Source organism: Ceratotherium simum, chromosome 2 (assembly GCF_057802395.1).
Source record: "Ceratotherium simum simum isolate JZ-2026a chromosome 2, ASM5780239v1, whole genome shotgun sequence".
In the NCBI taxonomy this organism is placed as follows: domain Eukaryota; kingdom Metazoa; phylum Chordata; class Mammalia; order Perissodactyla; family Rhinocerotidae; genus Ceratotherium; species Ceratotherium simum.
In genome coordinates, this window is record NC_141901.1 from 74,027,337 (window position 1) to 74,041,522 (window position 14,186).

Below are 14,186 nucleotides of genomic sequence, written 5' to 3' on the forward strand. Positions count from 1 at the left end.
GAACGACCGCCATAAAGAGTCAAGAAAGCATCCATAGCTAACTCACTGCCTCTACTCCCCTCCTCACTGGGCACTTTCAGCTATCACGTCTTGGCAATGAGTGGTTTGGTGTGAAGTTCTGAAAGCAGCTAGCAGAACACTCTCTACGTTCCATTTCCAGATAATCAAGCTGTCCATCACACATGCAGGCGACTCCACTCAACGAGCACTTACCACAGAAGCACCATGTAGTGAGCACCATGCTAGTTGCTGTCAGTGGATAATTTACATTTAAACGATAATAACCGCCCCAAAGAACTTGCATTTAATGGAGACCGAACATATTCTCAGGAAAGTGATTACGTATAGCTCTAAGCCATATTCCAATTTATAAAACATAAATTTGAAATTCTGCAAGAGATTGCCTGGTACTGAGGAACAGATCATTCGAGAAACTGAGCTATACCATATACTAGCTCAACAGAGATAAAATTGTCCCTGATGCCAAACGCAGGTAAAAGCCATAGGTGCCCAAAAGGAAAACTGTAGATATAGAAGGTAGCATTTGAAAGCAAACAAGCAAAAATACAGACGACAAAAGTACAAAAAAACACCTCATAACATTTTCAATGGAGTTTTACTACAAAAAAGAGCCACTGAAGGTACTCAAATAAGCCTGTCCACCACTGGTACCCAAACCATAGGTAACCAGATACTACTAGTCGCCAACATTTTCCAACTGCAAATCACCAGGAAGTTTGATAATGAGGTTGACTGACATAACTCATTAACTCTTGAGATGACACTTAAGGTATCTTGTTAGTATTTCTGTAAGTAGCAGAAAGAAACAAGAGAGTAAATGAAAAAATGGAACTCTATCACTATCAGAGACCTAAGAGCAATTATACCCTATGTAAATTAATATAAATGTAAACAGTGTAAGAACTCTAAGCTTTGAATTCTGTTCAAATATATTTTAAGTGTAAGAGTAAATATATTTTTTTAGGAGTGGTAAGAGGATCTCTCTTGAATATTTGAACCCAGAAAGACCGTTATATACAGGCACTTAGAAGAAAAGCACTTCTGTGTGTTTTTAATTAGTCATTAATGAGGCTCCAAATACCAATTCAACCTCAGGTAATCATTTAACAATGTACAAAACAGAAACTTTGTTATATTGTATTACCCATGAGACTGTGACATTTAACCCTAGATATACATAAGATAATTTGACTCTGTAAACATAAGACAGCTGCAAGAAAAGACCAAAGATATTCATCAGACTAAATGCTTGAGGTCTGTACCTTCTAGCAGTGGCAAATGAACTTTTCTTCGCTAGCATTTTATCTGTAAACAACTTAACTTTGCAACCTTGAGGCATGACTGAAACAACACAGGAAGTAACTTCATCATCTATCACTTCAATGCTATATTAAGTAAGTATCTCATCTCAGAAACAGATTTTAAAGTAGAATTAACAAAGTTCAATTCTATGCCTAAGGTGAAGGTATGGAGTATCCTATAGAAACTATCAAATTTAATTCTTCCAAGAAAACTAAAATACTAAGAAAACTACTAATTTATTGAGAAAATTATCAAACTGAACAAATGTGTATAAAGCTAAATTGGGAGAGGTACCCAGTTCTGGGCTGTCGCTGCTCCCCCACAGTGTCTGTTTCCCTTAGACTAAAGCTCAATCTTGAGGAATCTTACGGCCACGGATGGGAAGGATGTTGGGACCTACAACTGGAAAGGCAGCTGCACTATCAGACTGAATTCCTTTGGAGAGGGGTGAAGTGTAAAGCATCTCTCATCTTCTCAGTGACAAAATGCTATTGCTTGAGTTTCCCTTCCAAAAGCTCCTACTTAAAAGAAAATTTTGCAAAAACGTAGGAAAACTTTAGTAAAAAAGTACTAACAGTTTAACTAAACACTTTTCTCGCCTTACACAACTATCTGAGGCCAGGACAAACTTTAGTGTTCATCAATTTTCTAGAAAAACTAAAAGGCAGACAAACACAATTTAACTTCTTTTACCTTCTAATTAAGTTGACTAAAGCACCCAAGATCAAGAGAACCACAAAGGTTTTCAGACCATCAGAGCAGAACCTTGAACCTAAGTCTACCACTGGCTTCTATATTCCTCACCCTGTCTCTCCCCCAATCCTACAATTCTGCATCAATATAGCATCTTTTCCATGTCTCCCAAGCTAGAATTCTTCAAACCATCTTCAAGTCCTCTCTCTCATCTCTCACATCCAGAAGGTTGCCAAGTCCTAATGGCATCACTTTAGAAATCTTTCACATTGGCCCTCTCCCCCCACTGCCTAAATCTGGGCTTTAACCCAAACCGAACTACCCACCACCCATCTCTACCTACTCCAGCCTGTCCTCCACAATGCCACCAGTTACATTTCTTTAGAAAAGGCAAAGAAAATCTAATCATGATTCTCCCCAGGTTAAAACCCTCTGCTGGTTCTAGGATCAAGTCCAACCTTCCCAGGTGGGCACAAAGATGCGAGGACCACTTCAGGTGCAGTCATGGCCACACACTCTGTGAGGTTCCCGCCACACTCGACTGCACCTGCAGTGAGCAGGCCAAGGGAGCAATGACTACATCCCTGTCAAAATAATACTGCGTCAACATGTATACAAAGTGCTCATTTTACGTTTCCCACTTCCTGCTACAAAGACTCAGAAGGGTAAGGAAGGCTTTTTTGTGCTGACTACAGCGGTTGAGAGCATTGGCTGGAAGCCTGGAATCCTCCTAGCCTGCCTCTTTAGAGGTGGTGCGATACTGGGCAAGTTACTTAATGATGCTGAGCCTAAATCTCCTTCTCTGTAATATGGGAATAGGAGTAAGACCGACCTCACTGAAGCTCTGTGTCAATTAAGTGACACAACACACACTGCTTATAGCACAGTGCCGGGCATATGGTTAGAGCTCAACAATTAGCTCATTTTTACTATAAGAGTTGATTTGCCTTATTTGGGGGGAATAAGGTGAGGTATATTTACATAAATAAACCTCACTGGCATGGAATTCACAAACACCTTTCATGTGTGCATGGTGGTAGTTATTGGAGAGATTAGGCAGATATTTTTCAAGAAATCTGTGTAGTCTGAGGGGCCTGGTGCTTTTAAGAACTTAATTTAGGGATGCTGTATTTTGCAACCCCTTTTTACATAATGTAAAGTTCCCCACAAGGACCATTAGCTTCTAATTCTTATATTTTGGTTTATCTGCTGCATTTGAGTATGCAGTATGAAGAGTATATCTTCTTCAAAACCAAGAACAAATATTTTGTGGCAGACACCAAATAAGGTACTGGGGAATGTAAAGATGACTTTTGTATCTTCCCACCATCTGAAGGCCATTCTTTGGCTTGGTTGTGCTGGTAACTTCATACCTTGAAAGGGAATCTCTTACATTTGGGCCTGTCTTACACCTTCTCTTCCTTCCTTTGCTTATCATAGGCAAGGACTCCATTTAGTAGGTTCCAGAGAATCAGAGATTGTTCAACTGCTTCTACTTAAATTCTGATCTGCCAATAGTCAGTCCTTACAATAAGGGCAGTTATTTTCTCTCGATCTTCCAATCCTTGAAATCATAGTAATTTGGCTTACAATTTATATCTTTCGAGAATTCCCAAAGGGTGTGTTTCTTTCTTAAGTTGTAACCCTGAGAGCTAGGAAAACTTCATTTTAAGGAAAGAAATTTTTAATTCAATATCTTCACATGAAAAGATGTTCTATATCATTAGTCATTAGAGAAATGCAAATCAAAATCACAATGAGACACCACTTCACCCCTGCTAAAATGGCTATAATCACAAAGACAGATAATTAACAAGTGTTGGCCTGAATGGGGACAAAAGGAAACCTTCACACATTGCTGATGGGAATGTAAAATGAACGATACAGCCACTTTGAAACAGTCTGACAGTTCCTCAAAACATAAAATATAGAATTACCATATGACCTATCAACTCCACTCCTAGGTATATACCAAGAAAAATGAAAATGTATGTCCACACAGACATTTGTACACAAATGTTCATAGCAACATTATATACAACAGCCAAAAAAGTGGGAAACAACCCTAACGTCCATCAACCAAAGAGAATGGATAAAGAAAACTTGGTATATCTAGTTTCAGTTTTGCAAGATGAAAAAGTTCTGGAGATCTGTTTCACAACAACGTGAATATAACACTACTGAATAGTACACTTAAAAAAACTAGCATATCAATACAATGGAATATTATTTGGCAATAAAAAGAAATGAAATACTGACACATGCTACAATATGGCTGACCTTGAAAACATCATGCTCAGTGAAAGAAGCCAGTCACAAAAGACCACATATTGTACAATTCTGTTTATACTAAATGTCCAGAATAAGCAAATCCTCAGAGACAGACAGATTAGTGGTTGCCAGGGGCTAGGGAGATTGGGGAGAATGGGGAATGTAATGGGTATGGAGTTTCTAATTTACGGGTGATGAAATATTCCAAAACTGATTGTGGTGATGGTTGCACAACTCTATGAATTACTAAATACCACTGAATTGTACATTTTAAATGGGCCAATTATATGGTACCTGAATTATATCTCAATAAAGCTATTAAAAATATATATGCCAAAAAAACATTAACTGACTTGCAAAGTCCTTAGGCTAAAGCCATGAGGCTATGTTTAACTTAATAAAATGCCTTCAACTTCAGGCTCTACCTCAGCAGTTTTGCACCAATATTTCCTTTTAATGTTAAGTATAAGGATCTGATATACTTGAAATCCTCACCGCCTCCCCTAGCTGCTCTTGCTATGCTCTTACTATACTCCCTCCTCAACAGGTGCTCCATGCTCCTGAGAGGCAGGGCTTCAAGGTTACCTAGGTAACCACAAATAGCCAGAGAAAGACTCCCAACAGATAGCCTGTAAGGCCTTAGTGAGACCAGAAAACTAGGCTTCTCTAGCCCTCTCACCAAGTAGGGGCTTTGTAAGATGCAGAGATAGGCTAGGCAGCTAGAGACAGGTAGAGAACCAAGGGAATGACCCCCATGAGCCAGAACACCTCCGGAAACACAATGATCTAGCTATATTTTTTTGCATGGTCTGTGATCCGCTATGGGTGCTACAAACAAGTGTTCTCAGATAGGGGTCTAAGGATCTCTAGAGGACCACAGACACATTCAAGAGTCTGTGACTTCTCCAAACAATCTTTCAATTTTGTGTTTTCATTTCAGGGTTAATCTAAAAGAAACTGACATAAATACACACTAGACCATCTGAATGACCCCCTTACCAACACAGTGCCCAGGTCTGCATTTATGATTGCAGGGGCACTGAGTGTCCCTCATCAGCAATAGCACTTATGACGTGCTAGTAAGCACACACGGCAATGATAAAGGTCAATTTAACTTATCGAGCAAGACTTTGATTTCATGACCCCATGAAATGATAGGCAGTGGAGTGCTGTACTATATTAACTGCTACAAGGTAATAAGGAAAGGACAGAGGCAGATTTGATACATAATTGATGTAGTCACACCAAGCAAAGGTCAAATGATATTAAGGCATTCATAATAATATCTTCATAATGGCATGAAGGTATTACAGAATAAAAGTTTTGTTTTAGTGGCTCAAAATTTACAAAGAGGCAATAATAAGAAAAAGAGTTACGTTCAAGTTGTTTTCAAAATAGTATGAGAGTCACTTCAATTATCTATTGACTTCCTTCAGCAGTCTGACACTTGGCTACACGTTGAAACTAAAACTTTTCCACATCTGTAAAAACTAAAACTAACGAACATTATATTCCTGTTTCTGATTTTAGCAATAGTTCAATTAGATGTATGTCTGATGTTGATTTAAGTAACTCTGTGATGCTAACTCTAGCTTTCAATGTATAAGACATTTACAGCACTAGCAAGAAAATTAGAAATCATTAAAACTGTAATTTAAGGACAGGTAGAGTTGCAGTCTGATGGTCCTGAGATAGCAAGCAAGGCCATCAAGTCCATAATGCACTTGTGATAACATATTTATTGCAAACAAGTGTTCTTGCATTACTATTATCAAAATCAAAAGACTCATAGGCATTAAGTATATATTAAGACCCAAGGCAGCAACTTTACATTATTTTAAAAAATCAACATAGATGATTTAGTTTCAGTAAAAGAGCATTCATATTAATATTTTTAATTTTAATTTTAATCGTTTTAAAATATTGTTTGCGTTGCAATTTTTCAAATGTTTTAATAGTTGCATAAAAGCTATAAGCAAAAGAAGTATATATTTTATTTCATGTTTGTACATATTTAGCACAATTAAGCAAAGCTAATTTACGTCAACGAAAGGAGTTTGCTGAAAACTCCTTTTAAAGGAAAGAAAAGTATGAATGGGCTATTTGATAAGCACTATTATATGTAATAATATGGGAGTAATTTGGAACATGTTCATTCACTCAAAAAACATTTGCGATCCTACTGTGTGCTACGTACTAGGATACAGTAGGGAATAAGATATACATGTTTATGACCTCACAGGGCTTGGGATCTATTAGAAAAGACAAGCAAATGTAACAAGTGAAATGTTGGGGAGGTACAAGGTACTACAGAACCAAATAGCAGGGGGACCTAACTAGTTTAAGGGTTACAGAGGGCTTCTTGAAGGATATGACATTTAAGTTAAGACAAAAGGAAGAAACCGAAGTTAGACAAAAGTGAAGCAGCAGAGGGGGAGAGAGTGTTCCAGGCATTAGACACACCCTGAAGGCTTGCTGTCACGAAAGCGCAGCAGATTAGAGGAACAGAAAGAGGTTCTGTGAGGCTGTAAGTGGAGTGTGTGTCTTGGTGAGGGGTGAGGTAGGCAACAGCTGTAGACCAGAGCTGGAGGCAGGGACTTCCTCTTGCAAGGTCTTGAAGTCTTCTTAAGAAGTCTGGCTTTTAACTCCTTACGAAGGAGTCTGAGGGCAATGAGAAGTCACTGGAGGGTTTTACGTAGGTCACTGACATATCGAGTTTTGTTTTGTAAAAACCCTTCAGGCTTCAGTGTGTAGAGTTCACTGGAGGTCAGAGGCAAGGAAGGCAGCTAGAGGCACTTTCAGGAGTCCCAGCAAGATCTGAGTGTGGCCACACTGAAGCTGTGTATTGCAGCAGCATATTGGAGAGTTTCAAGAGATATCAGAGGGGCCGGCCCAGCAATGCAAGCAGTTAACTGCGCGCACTCCACTGCGGCGGCCCGGGGTTCGCCGGTTCAGATCCCGGGAGCACACCATGCACCGCTTGGCAAGCCATGCTGTGGCGGCCTCCCATATAAAGTAGAGGAAGATGGGCACGGATGTTAGCCCAGGGCCAGTCTTCCTCAGCAAAAAAAAAAGGAGGATTGGCAGATCTTAGCACAGGGCTGATCTCCTCACACACACAAAAAAGAGATAGAAAAAATTTAAGAATTTAAGTTCAAGACAGAATTGACACAACTTAGCAACTCATTGCAGTGAGAGTCAAATGAGAAAGATATATTATGGAAAATGTCCACGTGGTAAAACTGGTGGATGGTGTCTTTCACATGATGGAGAGAGAATTGCGAATTCTTGTAAGTTAAGGACCACCCGCATTCAAAGACTTCTTTGTACAAGCTGTTTGAAAAAGTATTTTTGTTTTTCTTGCAATTTCATACCTCTGCATCTATTATGAACAGTTTAAAAAAAAAAAAAAAAACTACCGACTTGCATGATCACTCACACCCAGAGGCGGCAATATTCAAAACAAGTCTGTGTTCTTTTTGGAAAGTCTCGGTTCAAAGATAAAAATCAGAGAAGAGACAAATCTTTTTTTATTTTGTCAAGATCCCAGAGTGAACACCCTCCCGGCTCCCCAGACAAATCTTTTGATCCTTGCTGTTGACATGGTGCTTCAATGCAAACCAAGCACTACTTAAGACCTTTGATGGTACAAGGGCAACAGCTCAACATAGGCACTTAAGCTTAAGAGGCTCCCGCTCTACACTTTATGCCTCAAAAAATAAGGATTTAAATATCAAAAGAACTGGGAACTCAAGTCCAAGTGACCAATGCACCTGGCAGAATTTAACCCAGCATTAAACCTCTCCATGCAAATTAACAATTTCCTAAGAACAAACAACTCTGCGAAATTTTTCCCATGACCCACTCCCTCATGAACATTTTTAATATTTCAAAAATGCTTATAAACCGGAACAAAGCAATCTAAAAATCTCAAAGGGTCAGAGCAACTGGAATTAGTTTAAGAATGCATTATACATGAAAGACACCAAGGCTTTATAAACAGGGCATCTTCTTCACACCAAAGCACAAGAAAACAAAGGAAGAGTTAAACCAACACAGATCACAGAAAATATCACATGAGCGGAAATGCACGTCTGGCCTAGCCTACAACAGAAAAATCTCAAATAACAGACTTGGTTTCTGCGGGCTTCCAAAAAACAAGGGGTAGAAAAAGGAGAATCAAAATCATTTTTAACATCTTGAAAGTGACAGACAGTAGAAGGTTATTAATATCCCAGGTTATTAGGATACGAAGGAGGCAAATAGGAAAGGAGAGCCTGGGCCACCCTCCCCTGCCTGCTTCCACACAGCCCAGCCCATCACCCACTCACAGCACTGCGCCATCTACACTCAGGGTCTGCCTCCACCTCTTCATCCAGGGGCCACAGACGGGAAGACTGTTTACATGGGTGATCATTTATTTTACTCAACACTTGAGTTGTACTTACCATGTGCCTGGAACTGTGCTAGATGCTTCACAAACAAGAACCCTCTTAATCCTCATCACCACTGTATGAGGCAGGCACTGTGATTCTTCTTGTTTTACATACAGGAAGTGAGGCATGGAAGAGATATAAAATTTGCCCAAAGTCAAACTGCTAGTAAGTAATTCAGCTGAGATCTGAACCCACTCTTAACCATCTGACTATGGAGCTAGGAAGGTTATTTTAATTGTCTCCTTTATTTCTTATATTTTCTTTAAATGAGAATTTATTACTTTTATAATAAAAAACTAAAAGATCATTTTTACTTTGAAATAGCAAACCAAAAAAAATAAAAATAAAAACAAGGCTCGAATACCTTACGTATGAAATCATAGGAATGAACACCTCACCTGCTGGAAGCCAAGGGGCTAAGCCAGATGATCTTCTTTGAAGTATGTGCCCCAAAATCTTCAGTTCTACACCCTGTTCCTCCTTGACACAGCAGAAAACGTAGAGAAGGGCAGCAATTATGAACATGTGGTCTGGAAAACTAGCCTGGCATCTAGTTCCAGCTTACCAGCTACATAACCTGGAACAAGTTGCTTAAGCACTGTAAGCCTCAGTGTTCTGATCTGACAAATGGGTATAATTATACCTGTCTGCTAGAGTTAACTCACATAAACCACTTAAAAACTTAAAAGTGCCTGACACAGAGTAAGAGGTCAAAAAACTGTTAAACACAGGAGAACGAAGCTGTCCAAACAGCTCCCTACTTAGACTATTCCTGGGCCAGAGCAATCAAATAAACCAAAGATTTCATGAAATCATCAAACATAGACAAAGAAAGAATCTGAGTAAGGAAATAGAAAGTTTTTCATCAATATCTTAGTTAGCAATAAGGGCTAACAGGGTAGAGACCATCTTTGAGCCACAAGGAAATGACTCCCAGGTCCAGAGGCTGGAGTCATGGTATTGTACTGAAATGTAAGAAATAACTACAACGTTAGGGGCCATGGCTCCCTAATTTGCCTGTTACTAATATGAAGAGTTCTATTACAAGGAACAAGTTACTTCACCTCTCTGATTCTCCATTTCATTATTTATAAAAGAAAATCATTGAATTCAGTGACCCCAAAGATTCCTTCCAGCTCTAACAATCTCTTATTTCTTTAGTGGTATAACCAGAACTCTTATAGTCATGAAATATGTACAAATGAGATTCCATCACATTGTTAGGTATATCACTCTGTCAAGCGAGTTTTCAAAGAGCTTGCAATGAATGAATTTTTTATGTTGCCACTTTAGTACCCACAGCAATTCCCCAAAGTTATGTTAAACGTTCCTGTTAAAAAGAACGCTTCCGGGGGCCACGTTCCTGTTAAAAAGAACACTTCTGGGGGCCGGCCCAGTGGCACAGTGGTTAAGTTAGCATATTCTGCTTTGGCGGCCGGGGGTTCGCCGGTTCTGATGCTGGGTATGGACCTACTCACTGCACATCAAGCCACGCTGAGACAGCATCCCATATAGAGGAGCCACAACTCTACAACTGTGATACACAACTACGTACTGGGGCTTTGGGGAGAAAAAAGAGGACGATTGGCAACAAATGTTAGTGCAGGGCCAATCTTCCTCAAAAAAAAAAAAAAACCCCAAAACATCTCATCCAAAAAAAAAGAACGCTTCTGGCCCTTATGGTCCTGATATTATTTTTCTCTGTCAAAAACCACATGAGAAATTAGGAGCCTTGGGCAGGCCCCGTGGCTTAGCGGGTAAGTGCGCGCGCTCCGCTGCTGGTGGCTCAGGTTCGGATCCCGGGCGTGCACCGACGCACCTCTTCTCCGGCCATGCTGAGGCCATGTCCCACATACAGCAACTAGAAGGATGTGCAGCTATGACATACAACTATCTACTGGGGCTTTGGGGGAAAAAAAATAAATAAATAAAATTATTAAAAAAAAAAAAAAAAAGAAATTAGGAGCCTGGCTCCAAAACAGACACTTAAATAAAGGAAAAGTCAAAAGCTACCAATACAGATTTCTACATCCATAACCCTTTGCATAAAAAGATTTTTCTCATATCCAACTCCTATTTAATGCTTTCTTGATCATCAACTACGAAGCAGAAAGTGCTCTAGTTAAAGGTCATAAAAAAGCTAAAGTAGCAAGGCAGCTTGGCTTTATCAAGGTCTTCAGGGTAGTCCCTCGTGCCAAATCCAAAGGACACAGAGGATCAACAACTATTCGCTGACTTGCCCAGGTATCACACGTGGATGGTAATGCTACTAAAGGAGCTCAGGGCATCCCTGGGTACCACAGGAAGGCCCTAAGGCACAGGTAGAGGAGACAACAATAGCAGGAGAGAAAATAATTAAAGGCTCTAAAAGAATGAATGAGAGGGCAGAAAAAGAATAGAGAGAAAAGAGGCATAGAGTGAAAAGCTACATAATCACAGTCAGTTGGAAGGAATAACCAAGTGCTCTACATACATTAAATTCACATGATAAGCCTCACATGATTTTATCCTCATTTTAAAGATTAGCAAATTGAGGCCTAGAGAATTTAGCTTACTTTCCTAGGGCTAGTACATGGCAGAGTTGGTATTTGAACCTGAGTTTTCTTTAGCACAAAGCTTGAGACTGAATAGTATATGCGGGCTTTGTGACCTCAGAGAGCATCTCTGGCCCACACTCCCATGGGAGGTTTCAAGTCACTCTATACCCTTGGCCAAGGATGGACAGCCTCTTCAAGGTGCCCCCAGGGCTAGGCTCTAGACAGCACCGGGCAGTTCAGTTCAGCTCTGCATGACTTTGAAGGAGCCTCGTTCTGGGGCCGGCCCCGTGGCGTAGCGGTTAAATGCACACACTCCGCTGCTGGCGGCCCGGGTTCGGATCCCGGGTGCGCACCGATGCACTGCTTGTCAGGCCATGCTGTGGCGGCGTCCCATATAAAGTGGAGGAAGATGGGCACAGATGTTAGCCCAGGACCAATCTTCCTCAGCAAAACGAGGAGGTTTGGCATAGATGGTAGCTCAGGGCTGATCTTTCTCACAAAAAAAAAAAAAACAATTGAAGGAGACTCGTTCCTCATACTAAGCCTAAGTCTGTCTCCCTGCAACTTCCACCTGCTTTTATCCCAAGAGATCATCACTTCTGAAGCATTCCTGTCAAAGCTCCTATCAATAACTAAAAGGAGCAATGCAAATGTTAGAAAATTTTCAAGGAAAATCTCAAAAAATTCTATAAAATTTTTTAAAAAATAGGACTTGTAAGGTAAGAGTCAAGAGCCTTGGGATTAGTAAACTTACTGCAGACAACACTGAAGGTGGGCCTGTCTTCATTCAGCTATTTTATAGGGGATGATGTACATCTATTTCTATTAAGAAAGGAATCAGAGTTGCCTTAGCTTTAGCATAAAAGACTTAGTTTAAAATACTATCGATTTAAGAGAGATCAGAGTGCATGGGCCGGCCCTGTGGCTTGGTGGTTAAGTGCGCGCGCTGCAATGCTGGTGGCCCGGGTTCGGATCCCGGGTGCACATCGAGGCACCACTTCTCCGTCCATCCTGAGGCCGAGTCCCACATACAGCAACTAGAAGGATGTGCAGCTATGACATACAACTATCTACTGGGGCTTTGGGGGGAAAAAATAAAAATAAATAAAATCTTTAAGAGAGATCAGAGTGCAGAGGTTTTTATTTCTTTCAGAAAAGCTTAAATTTCCTTTATCTTGGAATGGTTCAGATAAAAGCCTGCCTTAAGTAGGACATTTGTAACCTTTCTTTCCCAGGACTAATGAGAGCTTACTTAAAGAATGAAAACTCATCTAATGTGTGGCCTTCAACTTAAACCAACTACTTGGCTTTTAGGTTCCATCCATAAAGTGGGAACACCACTTGGTAAATCATATTTTATGACTGTTGTAAAAATGTTGCTTTTAGGCCTTACTGTTCCTTAAAATATATGAATTACTCACCTAGAATTAAACGTTAAAAGAGGCAGGGAAATTTACTTTAGCAAATATATAAAATACTTCATATATTTTGTACATTATAAGTATTTATAAAATGTAAATTAATTTGGCAATTACATAAATATTATTTTAATGCTCAGTGTTTCTACAAAGTACTGCCAAAATCATTTTTAAATTTCCACCTCACTGTTTGCAACCACCTCCTGAAAGCACAAAACAGGAATTAGCCTCTTTGTCAATACACTGCTCTAATATCTGGATCTCACGCTGGGCATCTGTGGCAGGACTGATCACAAGCTCTTACTTCTTTCAAAGAGTAAATGATTAGGAAACACAGAGGAATCGTCATGAAATAAATGGACAAAACGGCAGATTGAAATTAGTAGCTACTGACCTCTTCCTAAGAGCAGTTATTAAAGCATTATGGTTTACATTTATAAAAGCAAAGATAACCTATTATACTACTAGTTCTTTGGGGGTGAAAGCTCAGGGTTGCAGATAATCCCCCTTCCCTGTATTTAAAATAATGAGAGGATTATTTCTTGCCTCCACTCACAGTTCTTACCCCCAACCCATTTCTCACTTGAGTAATTTTCACAGCAGTACCTGCGGAGCTAAAAGGCACTCAGAATATTAGACTCAGAATGTAGACTTTTGACAAGTTAAAGCCAGAGTGAGGGGCCAATGGCAGCAAGTCAACGGCACCAAGGCCAACACAGGTGATGTTCAGATAGTGGGCTAACACTGCAACCAGGCCTAGAATTTCCATCGTTTCTCCCTTAATATCTCCATGTATCACGTCTCCCATTCAAAAATGAGTGCGAGTCAAATTACTTACCCTTATTCCCCACACCTACTGAATACTAATATGATTTACACTGCCAATATAAAAAGTCAGTAACATTTCAAGCTTATCTTAATAAGCATCCCAGAAACTTGATTTCTGACCTCTCTACTTCATGTAAAATATCTAAGATGAAAATATTATAAAGATAAGTTAATAAACTTTACTCATAATCCCTTAAATAGAAATTGTTTATATTTTTGTATTCCCTTCAAAATTTGTATGTCCTGTAACATAGGTGTAAGAATCAATGTATGGGGAATGAATTCTTTTTTACACTTATTTCATTTTTTTAATTGTTTTTGTTCATATCAAAATGTTTAATTCCATTAGCTTTACACAGTAGAAAATGACTACTATTTCGTTTCTTACATTAAATGATAGTTCCTGGCTCTAATAAGATACATTAAAATGGAAACCTATAATTTTTCACTTGGAAGTAGAGAAAAAAATGGTTTGCTTTTTTAGACTCTTTTTAAGACTCAAAAAGCTTCACTTGTCTCTTGTTTACTTGAATGCAGCAGGTAAGCAGTAAAAGATAACTGCCCCAATTTTACAGGCTAACCAACTAAGGTATTTATAAAATTTATGACTTTCTTGAAAACAGCTGGCAGGTTAGTTGGTAATAAAACTATTTTTTAAAAAATCTGTATTTCACCTGTTT

General features: G+C 39.4%; 1 protein-coding gene across 13 annotated transcripts in view; it reads right to left on the reverse strand.

The window, feature by feature from the left end:
• Nucleotides 1-14,186, reverse strand: part of LRRC8D (leucine rich repeat containing 8 VRAC subunit D) — a 112,198-nt gene that overhangs the window by 63,706 nt on the left and 34,306 nt on the right. The window contains exons 3-4 of one of the 13 annotated variants that reach the window (XM_087447774.1): nucleotides 9,122-9,203; nucleotides 8,736-8,823 (exon numbers count right to left, since the gene is read on the reverse strand). The exons of the other annotated variants lie outside the window; for them this stretch is intronic. The gene's annotated coding sequence lies outside the window, so the exon portion shown is untranslated. The remainder of the gene's footprint in view (nucleotides 1-8,735; nucleotides 8,824-9,121; nucleotides 9,204-14,186) is intronic. 13 annotated transcript variants of the gene reach the window in all.